We start from the raw sequence: 8,688 nt of genomic DNA, 5'->3' as shown, positions 1-8,688 counted from the left end.
AAACAACGAATATTGTTACACTGAAAAGAAATTTTAAAAAGAAAAGAAAAGAAAAGAAATGCAGGTTGTGTGGCTCTCAACTTTCCGGGCATTTGAGCAGGTCTGTGTGTGGGATGGCTGGTGCTCTAGTCATGAGGGCTTGGATCCCTCCCCTGCACCTTCCTTTATTAGCAAGTCCAACAAGCATGATAACCCAGCCAGTCGGTCAGATGTGGTTCCTTCCTTGACCATCATCTACAGTATTTTCCAAACACTGATTCACAGTGCAGTGCTGAGCACACACACCATGACATTGTCCTGGGATGCTCTTACAACAGTGAAAAATCCAGGATTCTGAATCAGGCATGGAACACAAGGATGTGTTTTTTTGTTTTCTTTTTTATTCTTATTTTCCTAGTGATTCTTAAGTTATCAAGTTTTAAAATCACTAGTGTAAACTTTCCACTTTGGAACTTACTTAGATTGTCTTGGTGTTCTTTTTTTTTATTATCTAAGAGCCCTGAGGGCTGTATTCCCCCACCCTTATCAATGAATGATCCAACAAATGACGGAATGAATGAATGAGGATTCACCCAGAGTCAGAGGGTCAGAAGGAAGGAAAATTTTTCATGGACCACACATTACTGGGAAAAGAAACACAAACGCCCCCTCTTAGGAAGGGACGTGCAGGGGAGGGAGGAAGGGAGAGAGAGAAAGAAAGGAAGAAGTTACATAGATATTGATATAAAATGCCTTTGTTTTGGGGGTGCCATGTGATATATCTCTGGAGAACACCTCCAGGTCTGAAAAAGACCTGTGAGATAGCAGTATGAGGGTTGCTAAGTAGACCTGCCTCCCTCCATCTTGAATGAGCTAAACATTTGACCCTATTAGGCCATCCTTCCCCCGAGTTTTCCTGGCTGTGGACTCTGCCACCACTTTTCTTGGCAAACACACCCAAAGGAAGACAGGAGGTCCTGGGCCCAGCCTCATGCCCTTCTTTGCTCCAACTTTACTACACTCACCCTCTCTCTCCACCACGTCCTACACACCTACCTCATTCTCCAAGAGCGCACAGTCTCAGACCTCTCTTTGTGTTGGCACAGATTCCAGCTCCTTCCTGGTTCTCTCTTTGTACCTGGACTTGGGCTCCTCCAAGTATTAACAGGTATCATGACAACAGGGGTGGGGCAATGTTCTGGACAGATAAGTATGGCAAACACTGAGTTAAGGAAAGTTAGACAAGTTTCTTCCATTTGCAATTTCTTGTAGCTTTCAACTTGCTAATGTGATTTGAATATTTCCTAAAAAGAAAAGCATTACTGGAGCTTGCCTCAAACACACTTGGCAATGACACCTATTATATGATACATCTTCTTGGAGCACTCTTACGCTTTTATCAATAAATATGTATGAGTATATACTATGTGCCAGACATTGTACTGAACACGAAGCAAGACCCAGATAATCTATGCCCCGTGGCACTTACTCTGCAGGCACATTTGGGGTACACTTTTCTGAAAGTCCTCCTCTTAGCTCTGCCCCTGAGTCTCCTCTTCTTTTCCTCTTCTTACCTCTAGTTCTGCATCTTTTCTCGGTCTTTGAAGTCCTCTGAGAAGCAGGGTCTTTTCCTGGCTGACTGCATCCCATTCCCACACTTTGAACTTCCAGAAAAACCCGGCCTTGGCCATCATTCCGCTTGCCGCTTTAAACAGTGTCACTTGGGCTCTGCCGTAGGGTGTTTCAAACGAGCCTTTCTTCTGGTACAGTCCTTCACCACTTTCTCATCCTCCCTGAGTCAAGCCACCCTTTCCATCAGCATACTGTCTTCTCCATTCCAGTCCACTGCTTTTCTTTCTGTATCCTCCTGAGTTTGTGCTGGAGATGCCTCTGGAGGGCTGGTTCCACAGCTTCTCGACTCAGTTTGTGTTATCAGGTCTACGGAGAAGCATTCCTAGCCTCTCATCCTTGGCCTGCCCCATCTCTGGCCCATCTGGCTCAGCCTGGGATCCCTCTGCTGGCAGAGTCACCATATTCTCTGCTCAAAAGTTATATTTAGCTCCAGGGAGAAAACCCTGTATCTTGCTCAGGAATATCCCTCCTAGTCATCTGTAAGAAAAGGAACAAAACTTAATGCTCACACCCATCCACACGTTGTTTCCTTACACCCCCTGCACTGAGTCACACAGCCACTATGGCAGGGAGTCCACACCCTTGTCAGGAAGCAGCCTTGTTCTGGGAAAATGGCCTCAACCACCTTCTTTATACAGAGCAGCTCTACTCCGAGTCACAATATTTTAGACCAGGAATTAGTACCTGAGCAGAAAGAAGTTCACATAGGCTGGGCACATAGGCAGTCAAGCACCTCTGAGGTAGGTTGGATCCACCTTTTTGTCTCAACTTTGGTTCCACACTGAGAACAGCAAGATGGTCTGAAAGAAGGGGCAATCTATCAGTTTTCTTTGGGGGAGGGTGATGTCCTCTGAGTGAAGAAGACAAGAGGGAAAGAGAAATAGAAACGTGCAAACAGCACATGAAAAAATACTCGACATCATACATTATCAGGATCAGGAAAATGCATATTAAAACTACAGTGAGATGTCACCTTATATCTGTCAGAATGGCTAACATCAAAAACAAAATAAAGTGTTAGTGAGGAGAAAGGGAGAAAGGAAACACTTATGTGCTGTTGGGAATGCCAACCAGTGCAGCTACTATGGAAAGCATTATGGAAGGTCCTCAAAGCATTAAAAATAGAATTGCCATATGATCCAGTAATTCCACCACTGGTTATTTACAAAAATACTAATTCAAAAAGATATATTCCCCTCTATGTGTATTGTAGTGTTGCTTACAATAGCCAAGATATGGAAGCAGACTAAGTACCAATAGATGAATGGATAAGGAAGATGTAGCAATTTCTCTCTCTCTCTCTCTCTCTCTCTCTCTCACACACACACACACACACACACACACACACTGAAATATTACACAGTCATTAAAAAGATGAAATCTTGCCATTTGCAATGACCTGGATGGAACTAGAGGGTATAATGCTAAGTGAAATATGTCAGACAGAGAAAGACAAATACCATATGATTTCACTCATGTGGAATCTAAAAAACAAAATGAATGAATAAACCAACAAACAAGAAGAAAAATCAGACCTATAAATACAGAGAACAAATTTGTGGTTACCAGAGGGAAGGCGGGAGGGTCGGAAAATGGGGAAATGGGTGAAGGGAAGTGGGATATATGGGCTTCCGATTATGGAATGAATAAGTCATAAGAGTAAGAGGCACAGCATAGGGAATATAGTCAATGATGTAATAGTGTTGTATAGTGGCAGATGGGAGCTACACTGTAGTGAACATAGAATAAGGTATGGATAATTCAGATTACTATGTTGGACACATAACAAATCTAACATGAAGTGTCAACTATACTCAAATGAAAAATAATTACTGAAGAAAGAGAAAGAAAAGAAAAGCGTCGACAGGTGGAAGCTGGCCCTTGAAGGGCCAGGTTCAATGGCAGAACAGCAGAGGCTGATAAATAGATGAGCTTTTTTGGCCTTTTGAATTGTGCATTTGGCTAAAAGACAGTTCCTCCCCCTTCAGTCTCCATGACAGCATTAGTAATGTCTGCTAGGCCTACATATACTTTGTACAAGTGGTTATGGATTTTTTAATTTAAATTTACTTAATTAACATATACTGTATTATTAGTTTCAGAAGGAGAATCTAGTGACCCATCATTTGCATGCAAACCCAGTACTCATTACTTTAAGTGCCCTCCTTAATGCCCATCACCCAATTATTCCATCACCCCACCTCGCCTCCAGAACCTTCAGTTTGTTCCCTATAGTTAAGAGTGTCTTATGATTTGCCTCTCTGTTTTTGTCTTATTTTATTTTTCCTTCCCTTCTTCTCTGTTCATCTATCTGTTTTGTTACTTAAATTCCACATATGACTGAAATAATATGGTATCTGTCTTTCTCTAACTGACTTATTTCACTTAGCGTAAAAACCTCTAGTTCTATCCAGGTCATTGCAAATGACACAATTTCATTCTTTTTGATGGCTGAGTAATAGTCCATTGTGTATATATACCACATCTTCTTATGTATTGGTTTTGCTTTCTTTGCTTCGTTACAACACAAAGGTGGTGGTTTTTATGCCATGGTCAACACTATGTAGAATAGAGATTGTGTGAGAGGCACATGAGCCCCCTCAGAGATTCATAACAAGCTTCAGGACCAGGAGAATTGGGGGTTCCAGTCATTTGTTCCAAGATGTCCAAGAGGCATGACACCATATCTGGCATTTATATTGTGTACACTTATTAATTTACTCACCCAACTCTACCACAAGCAAGAGCTGGAAGAGTTTCCAGATACAATAGGGTTGGTTGAAAATATTTGTGCAGAAGTTGAATTCTATGAGAAAAAGGAAGACTTCCCAAAGATCAGGGATATTTCAAGATGGTGAACAAATGATATCTATAAAATTCAGACAGATATAAGCAGGTTGTATGAAGGCTGGTGATTCATGTGGCAGGTGTGGAAGGCACTAAAAGAAGATTCTTCCTGCTGCCTTAAGTAACAGGCACCTATTGTTTGTCACACAAGCACCTGCTTTCCTCTGGGAAACATTTCCCACCACCCCACTTCCATCTACATGGTTTCCACAGGAAATAATATTTTCCCTGACCCACCCCTCCCCTGGTGTTGCAGCTGTTAGATGTGGCATGCAGTCACATGATGGCTATGGTTCTTACAATATGGATGCTAATGCTCTGGCTTGCTGAGCCGAGGAGAATGTTGCATGATGAGCAGAAAGGAGAAAGAGAGATTCTTGGTGGCTTGTAAGTCTCTGGGCTCCAGTTAATCCTGAGATCCAGGCATTTTCTTGTCCTTAAGCTTTGGACATCTCATCTTCCAACTTAGGTAGTCATCAATTTCAGTATTCTATCTAGAATAAAGGAGTTCTACCTAGTACAAGCCATATGAGCCCTTGAAGAAGGAAGTGGAAGAGCCCAGTGACAGTAGGAAGCCTGGCCAGAGAGCTTGTAGAAATAATCCACACTTGATGAGACATGGCTGTGACAATGGGAATGAGCAGATTCAAATGGCATTCAAGAGACTGAGCTGCAGGAAGAGATGCTGGAGTAGAGAGCCAGGCTGGAGTAGAGAGCTTCCCAACATTTGGAGTGCTTGTCATAGTGACATATTCCTGTGACACCTTTGTTGGCTGCAGTGTTTTTAAAGCAATGATGGTTATAACAGACTCAATACTAAGCCAGTAGCTCCTAGGACAGTTCTTAACCACAAAACATTTCAGAAAGCTAAGGGCATTCAGGAAACTTGTTCCAGCCTTTCCAAAAAGGAAATTAAGCAATTCAGCTACCAATTGACCAGCAAGTCCTACTCTCCCCAAATGAAAGGGCAGCTGTGACTCCACAGGAAGCACCAGGGTCTGTTCCCTGGAGGCCCCGGGCTAGAGCTAAAGCATCTGGTCTCCAGGGAAGGCTGAAACTGAGAGGAAAGTCCTGGAGGGGTGCCATGAGAACAAAAGCCAAAAATGTGTCCAAGTCCAAAGAAGCTCCACATCCACTAGACTATAGCCTGTGTTTTATAACCACCTATACAAATAGTGTTTTATAACCACCTATAACCACCTCCCTTGTGATCTAGACTTGATGATAAGCCTTGGGGAAATTTATAAGTAGTGATCTCACAAACTTTCCTTGAACCTATCTTTCCTTTAAGATCCTTGACATTAATGATTACAAATGTATGAGGGAAGTCTCTTGGAACAATTATTCCCTCAGGTTTTTTTTTTTTTTTTTTAAGAATAAAGGAAAGTTTGTATAGAATGCAATCATTCCATGGCATATAATTTCACTATCCATCAGTAGCCCCAAGACCTCTATCGCCCTCGACCCACAAGGACGACAAGAAGCCCCAGTTCAGATGTATCTTCTCTTTCCTTCTCCCTTTTATTTCCGCAAGTCTACACACTTATATACATTTACATGACCAATCAGCGAGCGGGATACAGGAGGTAGTGAATCAGGCTGTGCTCCTAAATGAACAACTTCACTAGCAACCAATCCTGTTTACTTCCTCTTTGGGCATTCCGCTTAGTCTCACGAGGCAATCCTAACCTGGCAACTAGCCAGGCGCCATCTTTTAATGGCAGAGGCCACCCTGGCTAGGGTCCTGCCTCCGACATCTCCCCCTTTTTTCTTTTATTGTGCTTGTCTTAGGTTGTCAGTGGCGGGAAATATCCTTACCCATCATCAGACGGCAGATATCAATGATCTGCATCCTGTCTTAGGTTGATATATTTCCCCCACCAATCTTACCCGTTGTTGACTACCCATCCAGCATACTTAGCCACACTTGGGGGGGATGTTCCAGCCTCGATGGATAACAAGGCCTGCACCATGGGTTGCTGTTGCCTATGTTGCTGTCGCCTCCAAATTTGCAGTTTCCTTACTAGTAGAATCAAGCCCACTACGAGGATTGTCATCAGACCAATTATGCTAGCCCATTGTTTCATAAAGGTTAACACATCTTGCAATGTTTTGATTATCTCTGGGAGGGTTGCAAGCTCAACTCTGGTGTTATTTATCCTTGTATGCCTAGTAGCAGGTGCTGAGTATAGTTTTGGAATTCTGTGGACTAATTCCCCTGCAAGTATTGGGAGAGCTGTCGGGAGACATTCTGTAAGTCACTCATATTAGTGTAGGCTATGGGAGTTACACAAATTGCTGGGAAGGGTGCTATACATCCCAGTCCCAATAGGGCCCCCAATATGTCCACTTGTTCTTGAACCAAATCCACTCTCTGGTTGACTATCAGGATTCCTGCTTGCAGATGTGCATTGATCTGAGTCTGTGTTTGAAGGGCAGCCGCCATTCCTTCTGCAAGGGTGTTCACAGCTTCCGCAGTGGGTATAGTTGCAGCAAGCGAGACTGCTGCTGCCATGGCAGCTGCTGTAGATATAGCCAATGCTGTCACAATGGCGGCTGTGATACCAAAATCTCTCTTCTTTCTGGATAGCACCACCAGTAACTTGTCCTCTGGAATGGAAACTGGGATAGGAACATGGGTAGAGATACGCATAATCATAGCCAGCTTGAAGGCTGTGACATTCCAGCATTGGGAAAGATAGCAATTCTTAGTGCAATTCAACATATCTTTCAGCTCGCTAGCATCTGTTACGAGGAAAAGGAACGGTGGCGAGACGCATATGGGAGTGGGCTGATAAGTAATATTATCGGGACAAGACACATTAACTGTTGTCTCAAAGGTACTAGAGTCATTTTGTTTATAAGAACAGTTGAGGAATTTGCCACCATTTAACAAGGACACTGCTGAGATATCAGTACATGCTCCTAGCAAGTTACAGACCTGACATGCATCAAAGGGAGAAGAGGGATTGCCTTGCTTAGGATTTTGAAAGGAATAATTGCTTTTATAAGTAGGAAAGCATGGAGTGAATGTAAAGCTATGCATTTCATTGATGTAAACTGAGCGCAAGGTACTCTGACATCCAGACCACTCCGGTGGCCATACCCTGTTATTGGTGCACCTGGGCAACTTAAAAGGTTGATATGACCCTGAGGCATTAATAGGTTTCACAGGGGCCAAACCCTGGATCACAGGTGGTCCCATTGAGGTATGTTTAGCAAGCCTTCATCTAGGAACCATGGAGCCACCTTTTCCACTGTATTCAAAAAGGCATAAGCAGTTTTTGCTTTTAGTGGAGTTCCATTGGCTTTCAGCAGGTCTTTTAAAGACCCTTCCAACCGCACTTTAGATACTTCAGATCCCATTATGAACACACAGACAACAGACGCAGACGTTAAAGACACTAACTAGCACATTAACTTTTTACACGTATATACTTCAGTCGACCTTTACTCCCTGCTTTCCTATGGAATTCCCACTTTTGAACGTGGCCTTTACTCCCCACTTTACCACGGAATTCCCGCTTTTGAACGTGGCTAATGTCCCCGCTTACCTGCGGACCTTTACTCTCCGCTTTCCTGCGAATTACCTTGCAAGAATCCTTTATGCGTTACCGGGTTTCGGCACCATTTATCGCCCTCAACCCGCAAGGATGACAAGAAGCCCCAGTTCAGATGTATCTTCTCTCTCCTTCTCCCTTTTATTTCCGCAAGTCTACACACTTATATACGTTTACATGACCAATCAGCGAGCAGGGTACAGGAGGGAGTGAATCAGGCTGTGCACCTAAACGAACAACTTCGCTAGCAACCAATGCTGTTTACTTCCTCTTTGGGCATTCCACTTAGTCTCACGAGGCAATCCTAACCTGGCAACTAGCCAGGTGCCATCTTTTAATGGCGGAGGCCGCCGTGGCCAGGGGCCTGCCTCCGACAACCTCCGGAGAAAATGTGAATGCCTGGCAGAAAGAACTCAATCTTCAAGCAGAAATAAGTTCATCCTTTGGCCTCCCAGCAATCAGTTACACAGTATAGACATTTTAGTTCCTACACTGTGAAGGAAGGGGAGTAACCTGAATACTACATGCTACACTGCAGTAATAGAAGACTCCAAAACCTTAAACAATGACTTAAACAAAGGTTCACTTCTTGTTCATGTACACACAGCCACCTGGGTAAACAGCAGCCACCATCCGCCATCACCAAAGATGTGTGGAGATTATTTCAGAG

General features: G+C 43.5%; 1 long non-coding RNA gene across 1 annotated transcript; it reads right to left on the bottom strand.

Moving 5' to 3' along the window:
• Nucleotides 1–206: 206 nt before the first annotated feature.
• Nucleotides 207–3,465, bottom strand: LOC309864073. The gene is made up of 3 exons (XR_014311372.1): nucleotides 2,296–3,465; nucleotides 1,554–2,088; nucleotides 207–1,177 (listed from the first exon to the last, which is right to left on the bottom strand). It is a non-coding gene; the product is annotated as an uncharacterized lncRNA (long non-coding RNA).
• Nucleotides 3,466–8,688: the final 5,223 nt, after the last annotated feature.

Source organism: Mustela nivalis, assembly GCF_964662115.1.
Source record: "Mustela nivalis genome assembly, chromosome: 5".
Lineage (NCBI taxonomy): Eukaryota > Metazoa > Chordata > Mammalia > Carnivora > Mustelidae > Mustela > Mustela nivalis.
Note: the sequence above shows the minus strand (reverse complement) of the source record. Positions and strands in the feature narration are given on the sequence as shown.